Raw genomic sequence first — 15,500 nt, 5'->3', positions numbered from 1 at the left:
CGGCTGCAGAGTCTCTATTCTCAGTCACTGACAACAGGGGTCAGTATGCAGTAGTTCTTAAAGGATGAATGAACTGTACAATCATTTTTATATATCAAATAGCACTGCCCCCTACTGGTTTCAAAAGACCTAGACCAAATGTTACAATCTGAGCGGCCCTCAAGTAGCAGAGCGACACATTGTTCTCAGTGGCTGCTCTCGTGTGATGTCAAAAGATAAGAAATTCCAAAATGAAATAAGTGATAAATAAAAAATGATCTCCCTTTAGTTTCGATGTTCTGTATTTTAAGTTTGTTTTTATTTTTTTTATGGCCATTGAATATATTTTCTTTGTACTTTTATTTTCCTTCTATAGCTTCAACAGGTGTGTATATACTAGTATTTCACAGGGTGTACATTAACGGTAGATTGACTTAATAAACACACTGCATTCATGTGCTGCTGTGGCAAAGCCATTTGTAGGCAATTACGTTTGTTCTGGAGCAAAATCATGTTCATTTCCATTTTCAACCATGTGTAGTATGTGTATGATTTGAGTTTGTGTTTTGTATAATCAGAAGCATTATTTCTAAAATAATAAAATGCTAGTGTTGCTTTTCCCTTAAGCTACCATATCAATTGCTTATTGTCATTCCATAGACAATGTAGATGAGCTAAACTGAAGGATTTGTTGTGCTGTTTCTGGAATTATTTAACTCTTCAATATTCAGTGGTTTCTTTCCTTTTTCTTATAAGTTTTTATTGTGAAGGAAACATAATCAAATAAGGTTGTAACACTTTCACTTATATAGTCTTTTCTTTATTCCAATGCAACACAGTAAAACGACCAGGCTGTAACTTTGATTTGTGCCACAATTAAGTATAATATATATGACTTATATTGAAAAAAAATTATACTTCACTATACTCAGATTGTTCTGTACATAGTAATGTGAAGGCGATGTGATGCGTTTTTAAATGTGTCATGCTGAAATGATTTGCATATTATTTGAGGACCAAAAGAAAATTATATTGATTCAGACTATTATTAATGTCCATATTTAAATTTGGGTCAATTGAATAACAATTATGCACCATTAGCCTTATCAAATACACTTGGCTCCTATGTATGAAGGATTCTGTATTATAATGTTGTATTTTGGGCATGTTTGGTATGTCGGTTAATCTGAACGAAATGCTAAGCCTAAATAGTTATACATGGTATCAGATGGCCAAACAGCATCTGATACATCACAAGGAATTTCAATGAATGTTTCTACTTTTTATTTTTGTTAATGCATTTTCAGTTTTTATCTCTTATATGCACATGTCTTTTATCCTGCTGTAGCTATTGAACATATTGCCTAATATGTGAAGGCTGTAACTCTAGTAATTATGTATTTAAAGATGGAGTTCTCTTGATGTGCTGACTCTGGACATAATGTAATCGACTCGGGTTGTGTCATAGCGTAACGAAAATTGTTTTTGGAAGTAAAACAATCCTCTTTTGATTAATTCACAGCTTAGACTGTATCTCAATTATGACTCATACAGGACTTGTGACAAAATATTTTAATAGCCATTCTTTTTTTAATCAGAAGGGCTGAAAAACACTTAGCAGCTTAACCGCGCAATGGACATTGTTGGTGTGGCAAGGAAAACACTCTATAAGTATGAAAATACATATTTAGCCGCAATCAATTTTTATTTCACACATCTGTTTTCACAGATGGATCTGCATATCAACATGGGGATTAAAAACTGCAGATGATTTGCAATTGCAGAAATGTCTTGCTGTACTAAGAGGCTAAAAGCTGTCATTCATTTCACACTATTGAAAAGGTATTATAAATAAATGTTTAAGTTAACAAGTTACTGTGCCTTATTAGACCCTGATGAATATTGCATTTAAATATTATCCATCCATAAGCAATTAACAATGAATGAATTTGGCTATAATCAACCTTGTTTTATTGGTGTTGACACTGCATATTGTGAGAGTCAACTGTGACCCTATTTCGTTTTTTGAATTTGTCTATTTTTTTCTCAGTTTACTCCTTGATGTTTACAAATCCTTATCCAATCATCTGATCTAAAGTGAGTAATTCATTTGGAGAAATTAATGTGACATTTATTTTTATTTTCACTCTTCCACAGTTGTTATGTTCAGCACATTTTGAGACCATACCCTTGGATTAATGTGGTAGGGAACCCAGCCACAGTGACAAACAAAAATCCTAACATTTCAGTACTTGAATGTCTGCCATACATAAGGGCTCCTGATTGGCACCGCGGTCTAAGGCACTGCAAGAGGCATCGCTGCAGTTCCTGGTTCAAATCCAGGCTGCATCACATCTGGCTGTGATTGGGAATCCCATAGGGTGGTGCACAATTGGCCCAGCGTGGTCCGACTTTGGCCGGGGTAGGCTGTCATTGTAAATAAGAATTTGTTCTTAACTGATTTGCATAGTTAAATAAAAAATAAGGACACAAAGAAGTCAATGAGCATGACACCTTGGTGATAACGCCTCTTAAGCAAATAAAAGGCCATGTTTTCAACTATGTTGGTTGTATGCATAACAACACATACATTACCATACTAGTCTAAGGATGCAAGCACGTAGGAAAGTTTAATGCACCGATTCTGAGTGAATGATGTATATGATATGGTTTTGTGTGCCCACTTCAATCATTTCACTTAAGCAGGTACAAACATTAGCTTCTGTCAGTAGCTGAGTCCCAGTGTTGTAATAGAATAGACAATCATACTATATGTCAGATTGTGTCAGTAATTCCACTACCTCTGCAATTGTCATTTCAAGGCAAGGATAAGTATCACACGGGTTACGCAGACGACCAATTACATTTTTGTAATTGTAATATAAAGAAGTTGCATCACAAGAGTCAAATAAAAGATTATGGGAACACATCTGTTCACCGCACAGTGTTTCATTTATTCTGTCTGTCTAATTGGTGTGAATCTCTGATTGATCGTCTGGGCATGATTTGCTTAATGAAAATGCTAATACTGGCTACATTGACTTTCATTGTTTGTTGTTCGAAAATGCTCATGTTAGCAACTTGTAAAAGTGGCTAGATGTAGAAAACGAAAGCATGGATTACTGCCTCTCCTTGTCCATAGACTGCGTTCAGGGTAAGGAAATAAATAAGTATTAAGAAATGTTGATGAACTATCCCTTTAAACCTATAGTCTTGACAGGCGCCTTATGATGATCCCAAAATCAAAATGTGAAGTGGTATTTTGAGGCAAATCAGCTGTCACTCTTGTCGTGTCTTTGGCTATGCCGGATTAAGTGATATGACATGCTATTCTATAAATAATTTCTCCGTAATTAATATTACCTGATTGAGCAAATCATGTAAATGTAATTAACTAGAGAGTCGGGCACCACAAAATAATATTTATAGAGCTGTTATCTTCTGAATAAACTCTTAAATACCTAGTAATATTTTACATCAATAGCAGTCAATATTAATCGTCATCATAATTCAGTCTCATCTGAAAGTTGTAAATTCTTGGTTATCTGCACGAACCCTGGCTAACAAGTTGAATCAGCAATACAAAATTGGGTTTAATTATTTATTTACTAAATACCTAACTAATCACACAGAATTACACATACACATATTTAAATCATAACTTGATTACAAATTACATCATAAAGGAAAACATCCCTAGCGGGCGGAACATATATGACAGCTGGTAACACAAAAGAAAAGGGGCTTGGTTTGAGTGAAAGAGCGGGAAGACTGAGGAACAAAGGGCGAAGCTGTGCTATCGTAAATACAGTATCTTATGCATTCTAAATTACCGCCCATTTGGAAAAGGAAAATGCAATAAATATTTACTCTGAGCTGCGCTTCGGTAGGTTGGTGGTAGATGGAAAGCCGTGTTGTCCTTTGACCTAAGAAGAATGTCTGCTGGTAAATTGAATAAGTTGTAGTAACGTCATTGTGTGGTAGATGGGATACTCTGTCTGTTCCTCCCTAACCCTCGTTTGCAGCGGCTGTTGCTAACTCAATGGCTAGGAGGTATCACTTCTGTAGTGAATAAGAGTTCAAAGTTCATACCATTCGCAACCAAAGCTCACGCTGATGTTGGCTTCGTTCTGTAGTTATTATCTGAACCATTCTGACATCGGACCGTCATCCTCACGTCCTCGGAACAGGAGGTTATATTGTCATCAAGGGCGTTATATAGGAAGGAGGAGGAGGGCGTGTTTGAAAAGTTTTATAGCCCATGTCCCTTCACAGGGGCGGGCCACTGGTTGAGCAGGGTCCTATCTTATGAAAACCGAAATCTCACATTTTAGAAGCTGAAATCACATTTCCTCCCATCACAAGTAATTTCATATTCAAACATTTCAATTGAACAATTCCATATGAATCCGATAACTCTGATGTGTAGACTTTCCACTGTATGTCATCTTATCATTGATGAGAATGTCTCAGATGACAACCGAACTGACATCATATTCATTAAGTACCACCGCAAATATGTTCAATTGGTCGGATTACCAGAATATTGTTAATTTCCCCCCACTTTCTGATGTTCCCAGAATCTCTAAGTTAACCAAGGGTTTGCAAATGTAACATCAGTAGGGAGGAGAGAGGAAAAAGGGGGGGAGGAGGTATTTATGACTCATAAACCTACCCCCATGCCAACGTCATGACACCCTTCTAGGACCTGAAATATTCTAAACCATCAACCACCTGATAACCCTATCAGTGAACAGTGTGTTTGTGGAGTAGCATTGACTTTTATTCCCTAACATTCAAAATACAGGTAGCTTTACATTTGTATTCTATCAATCGTCAATGTGAAAGTGCATGAAAGCTTTCAGCACGCGCGTCCCCAGTTCTGATTCAGCATTTGCCTATAAGTATGAGAGATCGTTTCTATTGTCACATTTTAGGATGCAAGCCACAGTCTCCTCCAACTCTGCGCATACCCTCTCGTTAGTATGCAATGCTGTTTACCAAGGCATGCGTGCCGATGATGGCTGAAGACCCTCAGGCTGGGTTTCAGGCTAGATTTTAATGGGGCGGTAAGGGTCAACAGGAGAGGGGAGAACAATGAGCCTCTCTAGTTTCCTGTGATAGGCATTTTAACAGGGCAGGGGACCCCAAGGGGATGGTATGGGGTTTGAATGCAGGAGGAATTGACCTTCAAAACAGTGTCAAACTATTCCCTGGTAAGCTGCAGAGCCTCAGTTCAACACCATTCCCCCACGGCTTCATTTAGTCCTCATAGTTTGCAGTTAATTGTCCCCATTGTGTTTCGACGTAGACAAAGAACCTATTTTCTTGACGTTGTTGTGATAAGTTGATGTACTAAAGGGGGGCCCCTGGCACATTAGGGGCAAGTTACACATTTCTTTAATGTGTCACAGACAGGACCGGGTTTTTACAATCACTCGGTTCCACGTATCTCATGTAACAATTGTGTAGCAGTCAATTGCTCCATATTCCCAAGCAAAACAAATAAATTGCATCCTCATTTTCAAATTCATTCTGGATATGCCAAATATAGCAAGTACATGAAAAGGGTCCATCTGTCCATGTCTTAATTAGTGATAAGAATACATAGACCTTTGAAGTACAGTACATATACCTAATACGTTACACCACTATATGTATCTAATACCCCTACACCACAACATCTACCTAACACTTCTACACCACTACATCTACCTAATACGCCAACACCACTATATCTACCTAATAACCCTACACCACTATATCTACCTAATACCTCTATATCTACCTAATAGCCCTACATCTACCTAATACCCCTACACCAACACATCTACCTAATACCCCTACACCACTACATCTACCTAATACCCCTACACCACCACATCTACCTAATACCCCTACACCACTACATCTACCTAATACCCTTACACCACTATATCTACATCTACCTAATACCCCTACACCACTACATCTACCTAATACCCCTACACCACTACATCTACATCTACCTAATACCCCTACACCACTACATCTACCTAATACCCCTACACCACTACATCTACATCTACCTAATACCCCTACACCACTACATCTACCTAATACCCCTACACCACTACATCTACATCTACCTAATACCCTACACCACTACATCTACCTAATACCCCTACACCACTACATCTACATCTACCTAATACCCCTACACCTCTATATCTACCTAATACCCCTACACCACTACATCTACCTAATATCCCTACACCACTACATCTACCTAATACCCTTACACCACTACATCTACCTAATACCCTTACACCACTACATCTACCTAATACCCCTACACCACTACATCTACATCTACCTAATACCCTTACACCACTACATCTACCTAATACCCAATACACCACTATATCTACCTAATACCCCTACACCACTACATCTACCTAATATCCCTACACCACTACATCTACCTAATACCCTTACACCACTACATCTACCTAATACCCTTACACCACTACATCTACCTAATACCCCTACACCACTACATCTACATCTACCTAATACCCCTACACCTCTATATCTACCTAATACCCCTACACCACTGCATCTACCTAATACACTTACACCACTATATCTACCTAATACCCCTGCACCACTACATCTACCTAATACCCCTACACCACTACATCTACCTAATACCCAATTCACCACTATATCTACCTAATACCCCTACACCACTATATCTACCTAATACCCTTACACCACTATATCTACCTAATACCCCTACAACACTACATCTACCTAATATCCCTACACCACTACATCTACCTAATACCCTTACACCACTACATCTACCTAATACCCTTACACCACTAAAACTACCTAATACCCCTACACCACTACATCTACATCTACCTAATACCCTTACACCACTACATCTACCTAATACCCTTACACCACTACATCTACCTAATACCCAATACACCACTATATCTACCTAATACCCCTACACCACTACATCTACCTAATACCCTTACACCACTACATCTACCTAATACCCTTACACCACTACATCTACCTAATATCCCTACACCACTACATCTACATCTACCTAATACCCCTACACCACTACATCTACCTAATACCCCTACACCACTACATCTACATCTACCTAATACCCCTACACCACTACATCTACCTAATACCCCTACACCACTACATCTACATCTACCTAATACCCCTACACCACTACATCTACCTAATACCCCTACACCACTATATCTACATCTACCTAATACCCCAACCACACCACTACATCTACCTAATACCCCTACACCACTACATCTACATCTACCTAACATCTACACCACTACATCTACATCTACCTAATACCCCTACACCACTACATCTACCTAATATCCCTACACCACTACATCTACCTAATACCCTTACACCACTACATCTACCTAATACCCCTACAACACTATATCTACCTAATACCCTTACACCACTACATCTACATCTACCTAATACCCCTACACCACTACATCTACCTAATACCCCTACACCACTACATCTACATCTACCTAATACCCCTACACCACTACATCTACCTAATACCCCTACACCACTATATCTACCTAATACCCAATACACCACTACATCTACCTAATACCCCTACACCACTACATCTACATCTACCTAATACCCCTACACCACTACATCTACATCTACCTAATACCCTTACACCACTACATCTACCTAATACCCCTACACCACTACATCTACATCTACCTAATACCCCTACACCTCTATATCTACCTAATACCCCTACACCACTACATCTACCTAATATCCCTACACCACTACATCTACCTAATACCCTTACACCACTACATCTACCTAATACCCCTACAACACTATATCTACCTAATACCCTTACACCACTATATCTACCTAATACCCTTACACCACTACATCTACCTAATACCCCTACACCACTACATCTACCTAATACCCAATACACCACTACATCTACCTAATACCCTTACACCACTACATCTACCTAATACCCTTACACCACTACATCTACCTAATACCCAATACACCACTACATCTACCTAATACCCTTACACCACTATATCTACCTAATACCCTTACACCACTACATCTACCTAATACCCTTACACCACTACATCTACCTAATACCCAATACACCACTACATCTACCTAATACCCCTACACCACTACATCTACCTAATACCCAATTCACCACTATATCTACCTAATACCCCTACACCTCTATATCTACCTAATACACCTACATCTCTATATCTACCTAATACCCCTACATCACTACATCTACCTAATACCCCTACACCACTACATCTACCTAATACCCCTACACCACTACATCTACCTAATACACCTACATCACTACATCTACCTAATACCCCTACACCACTACATCTACCTAATACACCTAGACCACTACATCTACCTAATACACCTACACCACTACATCTACCTAATACACCTACATCACTACATCTACCTAATACCCCTACACCACTACATCTACCTAATACACCTACATCACTACATCTACCTAATACCCAATACACCACTATATCTACCTAATACCCCTACACCTCTATATCTACCTAATACCCCTACACCTCTATATCTACCTAATACCCAATACACCACTATATCTACCTAATACCCCTACACCTCTATATCTACCTAATACCCCTACACCTCTATATCTACCTAATACCCCTACACCACTACATCTACCTAATACCCCTACAACACTACATCTACCTAATACCCCTACACCCCTACATCTACCTAATACCCTTACACCACTACATCTACCTAATACCCCTACAACACTATATCTACCTAATACCCCTACACCTCTATATCTACCTAATACCCCTACACCACTACATCTACCTAATACACCTACACCACTACATCTACCCAATACCCAATACACCACTATATCTACCTAATACCCCTACACGACTATATCTACCTAATACCCTACACCACTACATCTACCTAATACCCAATACACCACTATATCTACCTAATACCCCTACACGACTATATCTACCTAATACCCTTACACCACTACATCTACCTAATACCCAATACACCACTATATCTACCTAATACCCCTACACGACTATATCTACCTAATACCCTTACACCACTACATCTACCTAATACCCAATACACCACTATATCTACCTAATACCCCTACACGACTATATCTACCTAATACCCTTACACCACTACATCTACCTAATACCCAATACACCACTATATCTACCTAATACCCCTACACGACTATATCTACCTAATACCCCTACACCACTACATCTACCTAATACCCAATACACCACTATATCTACCTAATACCCAATACACCACTATATCTACCTAATACCCCTACACCACTACATCTACCTAATATCTCTAAACCAACATCATCCCTTCCTCTTTTCCCACCTGATAGTGACAGGTCAGTATCACCAGCAGCAGAAGGGGATGTTGGACACATAAGGTAAAACAGGCTGTGTGACCATCCCTCCGTGCTGCTGAGTTATCCTCCCAGCTTTTGAGGCATTGAAGTAGTTGCAGCATCAACCAAGAGGGGATTGGGTGAAAACTGCCGTCTCAAGCCATTTGTGAAAAACCCTATTTATGTGCTAGTCGTCGTTGTTACTGGGTAAATGATACCGTTATTGCCAGGCCCTGAGGCAGTCGGCCCAAACTGGACCTCATACTTGCCCATACCCAAAAGCTACAAGCTGCTCAGCTGTCTCAACAACACACACATTAACCTTTTTTGTTATATTTCTGTGGAGGATCTCCCACTTTGAAGTGCTTCTATTTAACCTTCATTTAACTTTTGTGTTGTGCGCTCCCCGGTGCTTCGTTTCTGACAGTGGAAGCCTTTAGAACTGTTGAAAATGCCTCGGGGCAATCGATGGCATATTCCTCTGCACATCTGTCTCCTCTGCGGCGCCAGGTTCCAACTCGGAACTGGAAGCACCACATTATTCTGCTGTTGGTCGACACGCCTGATCCTTTTATTAATCACAATCCTGTTCTTGAGTCGAACTGTTGAGGTCTTTACTCTTTCAATAGGATGTTTACTGCATGCCTGGGGTTCACCTACATTTGAACAGATTTTGTTCACATTTTGTTTACTTGCTAATTCCCCTGCGTTAAATGCAAATGCTTACAATGTTATTTGTTTGCTTGATCAGGTTTTGTGCATCATGTGCTCCCTACTAGTATTAACTACCAAGTGTGCATTTTAATTTGGCTAAACTTCCAAGTGAAAAAGGGAATGATTCATTAAAGGTGATACGTGTATTTGGAGCCGTTTGATAGCCCTCTAGAGACTACGTGACAAAAGCACTCAAAATCACATCGCGGTCGGCACATTACACTGTGTATAACACAACACAGACCATGTGTTCTCAACAAACCATTATTTCCTTATCATGATCAGTATGCTTTTCAAGAAGATCCTTGGTAATACTGTACAACCCAAGAAGATCACTGGTAATGTTATATAACCCAAGACGATCCCTGATAATACTATGTAACCCAAGAAGATCCCTGGTAATGCTGTATAACCCAAGATGATCCCTGGTAATGCTGTATAACCCAATAAGATCCCTGGTAATGCAATGTAACCCAAGAAGATCCCTGGTAATACTGTATAACCCAAGATAATTCCTGGTAATACTGTATAACACAAGAAGATCCCTGGTAATACTGTATAACCCAAGAAAATCCCTGGTAATACTGTATAACCCAAGAAGATCCCTGGTAATACTGTATAACCCAAGAAGATCCCTGGTAATACTGTATAACCCAAGAAAATCCCTGGTAATACTGTATAACCCAAGAAGATCCCTGGTAATGCTATATAACCCAAGAAGATCCCTGGTAATGCTATATAACCCAAGAAGATCCCTGGTATTGCTATATAACCCAAGAAGGTCCCTAGTAATACTGTATAACCCAAGATGATCCCTGGTAATACTGTATAACCCAAGATGATTCCTGGTAACACTGTATAACACAACAAGATCCCTGGTAATACTGTTTAACCCAAGAAGATCCCTGGTAATACTGTATAACCCAAGAAGATCCCTGGTAATACTGTATAACCCAAGATGATTCCTGGTAACACTGTATAACACAACAAGATCCCTGGTAATACTGTTTAACCCAAGAAAATCCCTGTTAATACTGTATAACCCAAGAAAATCCCTGTTAATACTGTATAACCCAATAAAATCCCTGGTAATACTGTATAACCCAAGAAAATCCCTGTTAATACTGTATAACCCAAGAAAATCCCTGTTAATACTGCATAACCCGATTTGGGAATCCACTTATGTGCCTTATTGGATACACCTGAATGGTTTCTTTGATACATGTTTTATCAGCTATTTGTTGAATTATTGACCATTCTACTGTATTATATAAACACATATAAAATATCATGCATGTGATGGGACTATGTATACCTGGGTTACTCAGGCACGATATAAATATAAAATGCAATAATACTGATTGAGCATTTCTTACAACGATAAGGGCACCAATTGTAGACACCCTGAATGGTTAACAAGTTCATTTCCAATCTATATTAGGAATATGTGATTTATCTTAGCAGGCAGGTCGCGGATGAGGTCTTGACAGGGTCTCTCTTGGTTTAGTGGATAAGACAGTGGAGATCTGCTGGTGGAGCTCTTTGATCTGACCTGTCTCTTCATTTAACTCCATTTGACACTGCTCTTAGAAATGGCATTTTGAATGGGAACATTTGTGATGTATCTTTCACCTTCGGTACACCCTTATATCTGAGGGGAAGACCAAAATATGTTTCATTTAAAACTGAGTATCTGGGCTATTGGTTGTTGGCTGTTGGTTAAAGCAAGAAATGTCAGGAAATGCATCAAATGAAAACCCTTGTCTGAGTAAAAGTGATTGTGTTGTTATTTGATCGTTTAGGATCAATTGTAATAGGATGTATGGAACCAGTTTGATTATTGCAGAACTAAATACCAATCAGAAATAAAAAGCGAGGAGGAAAACATAGCCTGCATACAGGGGGCACTCTTCTCTTGTTTATTTAGTCTCTCTGTAAGCTCAGGCTGCAGATGCTCAGGATGTCATCCAGAGAGTCCACATTTAGCTTTGAAAGGAGAAAAGGTACAAATATATATATATTTAGGGAGGTGAGCATTTCTTACATTATAAGCGTCATCAGCACCGATTACTATAAATAGCCCATATGATGAGAAACTAATGGTGCTCATACTAATCAGTGGCAAGACAGAGTATTTAAAGTGTTTGAAGTTCTGTAAAGGATTTCAAAGGCTGTCTTTGGGAGAGATGTTCTGAAAGTGCAAACACCTTTTCTCTTGTTAAACTGTTGCATGGGGATAATTGAAATTTGCGATAACAAACGATCAATCAAAGTATGTACCTGGAAAAATTATAAATGGGTTCAGGAATGATAGAGTAATATTTGGAGAATTATTTGGGGAATTAATTGTGCTTTGTGCTGTATAGAGTCCGACTAGTTGGTACAGTACGTCTGGGAAATGAATAATTTAGACAATACTCCTATAACAATACACTATTCTCATGCAGATAGATGACACATATTTGTATTTACATTTCCATATCATTAATTATGTCCTTCAACTCAGCTGTGCACTGATTATTCACCGGCTGCCAAAGTTGGATAAAACTGGGACACCTCCGTTCAGTTCTGCAATTTAATTACAATCAAACTGCTGACTTCAAACTAACATGCTTCAAGTCCCAGCACATTCTGTGACATTTCTGCACCATCGAAAAGAGAGACAAAAAACACCTTACTGTTGTTTGCACTGGGTAATTTGTAATTCTACCCTATTTTACCCACATAGGAATAATCCACATGCATGTATTATGCAAGCTACCTACCCAGAGAACACAATTGTTGTCACAAAAGCTATCAGATAACCTTAACTCGTCTAATCACACATTTTATTTCCCGTAGATATGCTTGTTAGAGAGGTCTGCTATTCTAATTATGAAGACGCATGCAGAACTTAAAAAGCTACAGTATTAGTTGTGAATAGTTATAAGCTGGCAGATTTGAATAGAAACCTAACCAGGATATTGGCAATGTGAGGCTTGTTGGACGCTCTGAGCTGAATTTTGATCTTCAATCAAACACTCCCTGGTAATTATCTATGGCTTCACTGTAGGGGGGGTCACCTTGGGCGAGCAGAATCCACAGGATAGGGTCACTCCAGACTCAAGTGCCAGCGTGTCTCCACCCCCTCCCATGATGCAAGGTAAAAAGGCTATCTCCATTGCTGCGCCACGAAACACAGTCTCAAATAAGTTAATGATGGTTCGCTCACTCCTTCCAAGCTATAACAGATATTCCTCCTAAAATATTTGATCCTCATTCAAAAGCTGCATTTGGCAACTTAATATTCCAAGGTTGGAGCTCTGAATTAAATTGGGGAGAATCTTCAGATGTTCCAAGTATTCTCCAAGTGAAAACACAGCAAGTGATTGGGTTGAGAAAAGTCAGAGGACATCTAAATCAAAGAAGGCCTGTTTTTCTGACGAGGTAACCCAGACAGGCTACCCGCCGAACTGCTATCACACTGCAGGTGGCTACACTTAAGCATGTCCTCTCCGCAGGGTGAGGTTTCTCTGGATTCATCTAGCAGCAGGTTCTGGCTATCTCCCCATGTCATTAGGTAGAAAGGTTATACCTCTGTCTGCAGTCACCTCTCTGGGAGGTGTTACAGCTCTGTTGACTATTGGATGAAGCTGGAATTAAACCCTGGGTACGTCCTAAATTGAGCCCTATTCAATATATAGTGCACTGCTTTTGACCAGGGCCGATAGGGCTCTGGTCAAAGTAGTGCCTATTTAGGGAATAGGGTACCATTTTGGACACAACTCCAGAACTGCAAATGTGAAATGTGGTGGATAATATCGTAGAGTAGGACACACTGTAGACTTACATGGGAATCATTAAACACTTCCTAAATGCTAATTAACCAGTAGGTAATTGTGGAAAGCAGCAGCATAGCAACTACAACCGGTTCGGCAGAATTGACCCTCTGGTGACTACTTGATAGCACACTAGGCTTTAACACTTTGTCATCATCCCTAGGGTGAGAGACAAAACGGCACATCATTAGCTCAATGTCATCATGCCTTATCAGAATTCTGTGATATGCACAGTGTCTGTCTATACAGAAGATATCTACATTTAGTGATCTTTTACTGTGGTTTATATGGTATATCTTATGAACAAACACAGAGAGAGAAGCTAGTCCTCTCCACCTCCAGCACCTGCCATGCTACCTCATCATTAAAACAGCTGAAGGATCTCGACCATTTTAGCTACGAGCCATCAGTTAGTCTTAAGTGTCTGCAAAAGCCCTTTGCCAACCCAGGCATGAGAGTTACACTGTTCCTCATCCATCCACATTTATGTCCACAGGGACATGACTAAAATACACTATGTCCCACAAACCTTACCAACCCATCCTGAAGTCCCCCCAACCCTCCTCCAACTCCATTCATTTTAGCTTCATGTCGTCACACAGGATGTATAGTGCTGTAGTACCAATGATCTTGATGACATAGCGAACGTGCACAAGCTACTCTAGAGATGGTTGAGGTAAGGTCAGTATCCATGCTTTTCCCCGAGTCAGGCCAGAGCCCATGCTAACAGCTCCTCCCTGGTTCTGCTGGTGGGTTTCATGGATTCACCGTGCTCCTCTTCTGGAAGGAGCTCACCCATTGTTAATATGGCCTCCCAGGAGAATGTCCGTGCACTCAGCTCAGCGAGGAACGCTCCTCTTCGATGCCTCACTAAGCATTATCTGGCTATGATGCACACCATGCATTCAAATGGATTTACCTTCAAATGGAGCTGAACCGTTGCCTGTCCTCAGCAGTGTAAGAACAACGTGCGAGTAGGGATTAAGGGATGTCTGGAAGGTATATAGTACATCCTTCAAAAGTCAACCTTTCGTTTTCTGGAAATATGTTCTCAGGTGGTGCTCAATTCTTGTCGTTTTGGAATGTCTACAGCTACATCTTCTTTAAAAAATGTATTTAACTTCCATTTAGCACTAGTTTCCACTAGACACAGGTTCTCGGTTTAAAGTTTGTTATCTGAACACTTGGCCTTTTCTTACACTGTGACCAATGTGTTGATAGCATCTCCTTGAAGGGAAGCTGAACTGACAGTGAGGTAAATCTGGTGTGACCAGAGACCATGGAAGGGAGTCTTGTTAGTGCCATTGCCCTAGGACGTGAGACAGACCCAAAGGAGAGGCAAACACGGAAGGTGAAGACAGTACAGAGAAGACATTTAATGTATGCTGTTTGAAAAGCCTCTCTCTCTCTCTCCTCCTCGGCTCTCTTTCTCTTCTTGTTGAGGCAGAACTTGATGTGTC

This window comes from Oncorhynchus gorbuscha, linkage group LG25 (genome assembly GCF_021184085.1).
Source record: "Oncorhynchus gorbuscha isolate QuinsamMale2020 ecotype Even-year linkage group LG25, OgorEven_v1.0, whole genome shotgun sequence".
NCBI classification, from domain to species: Eukaryota; Metazoa; Chordata; class Actinopteri; order Salmoniformes; family Salmonidae; genus Oncorhynchus; species Oncorhynchus gorbuscha.
The sequence above is the reverse complement of the archived record's forward strand: the minus strand, read 5'-3'. Positions refer to the sequence as shown.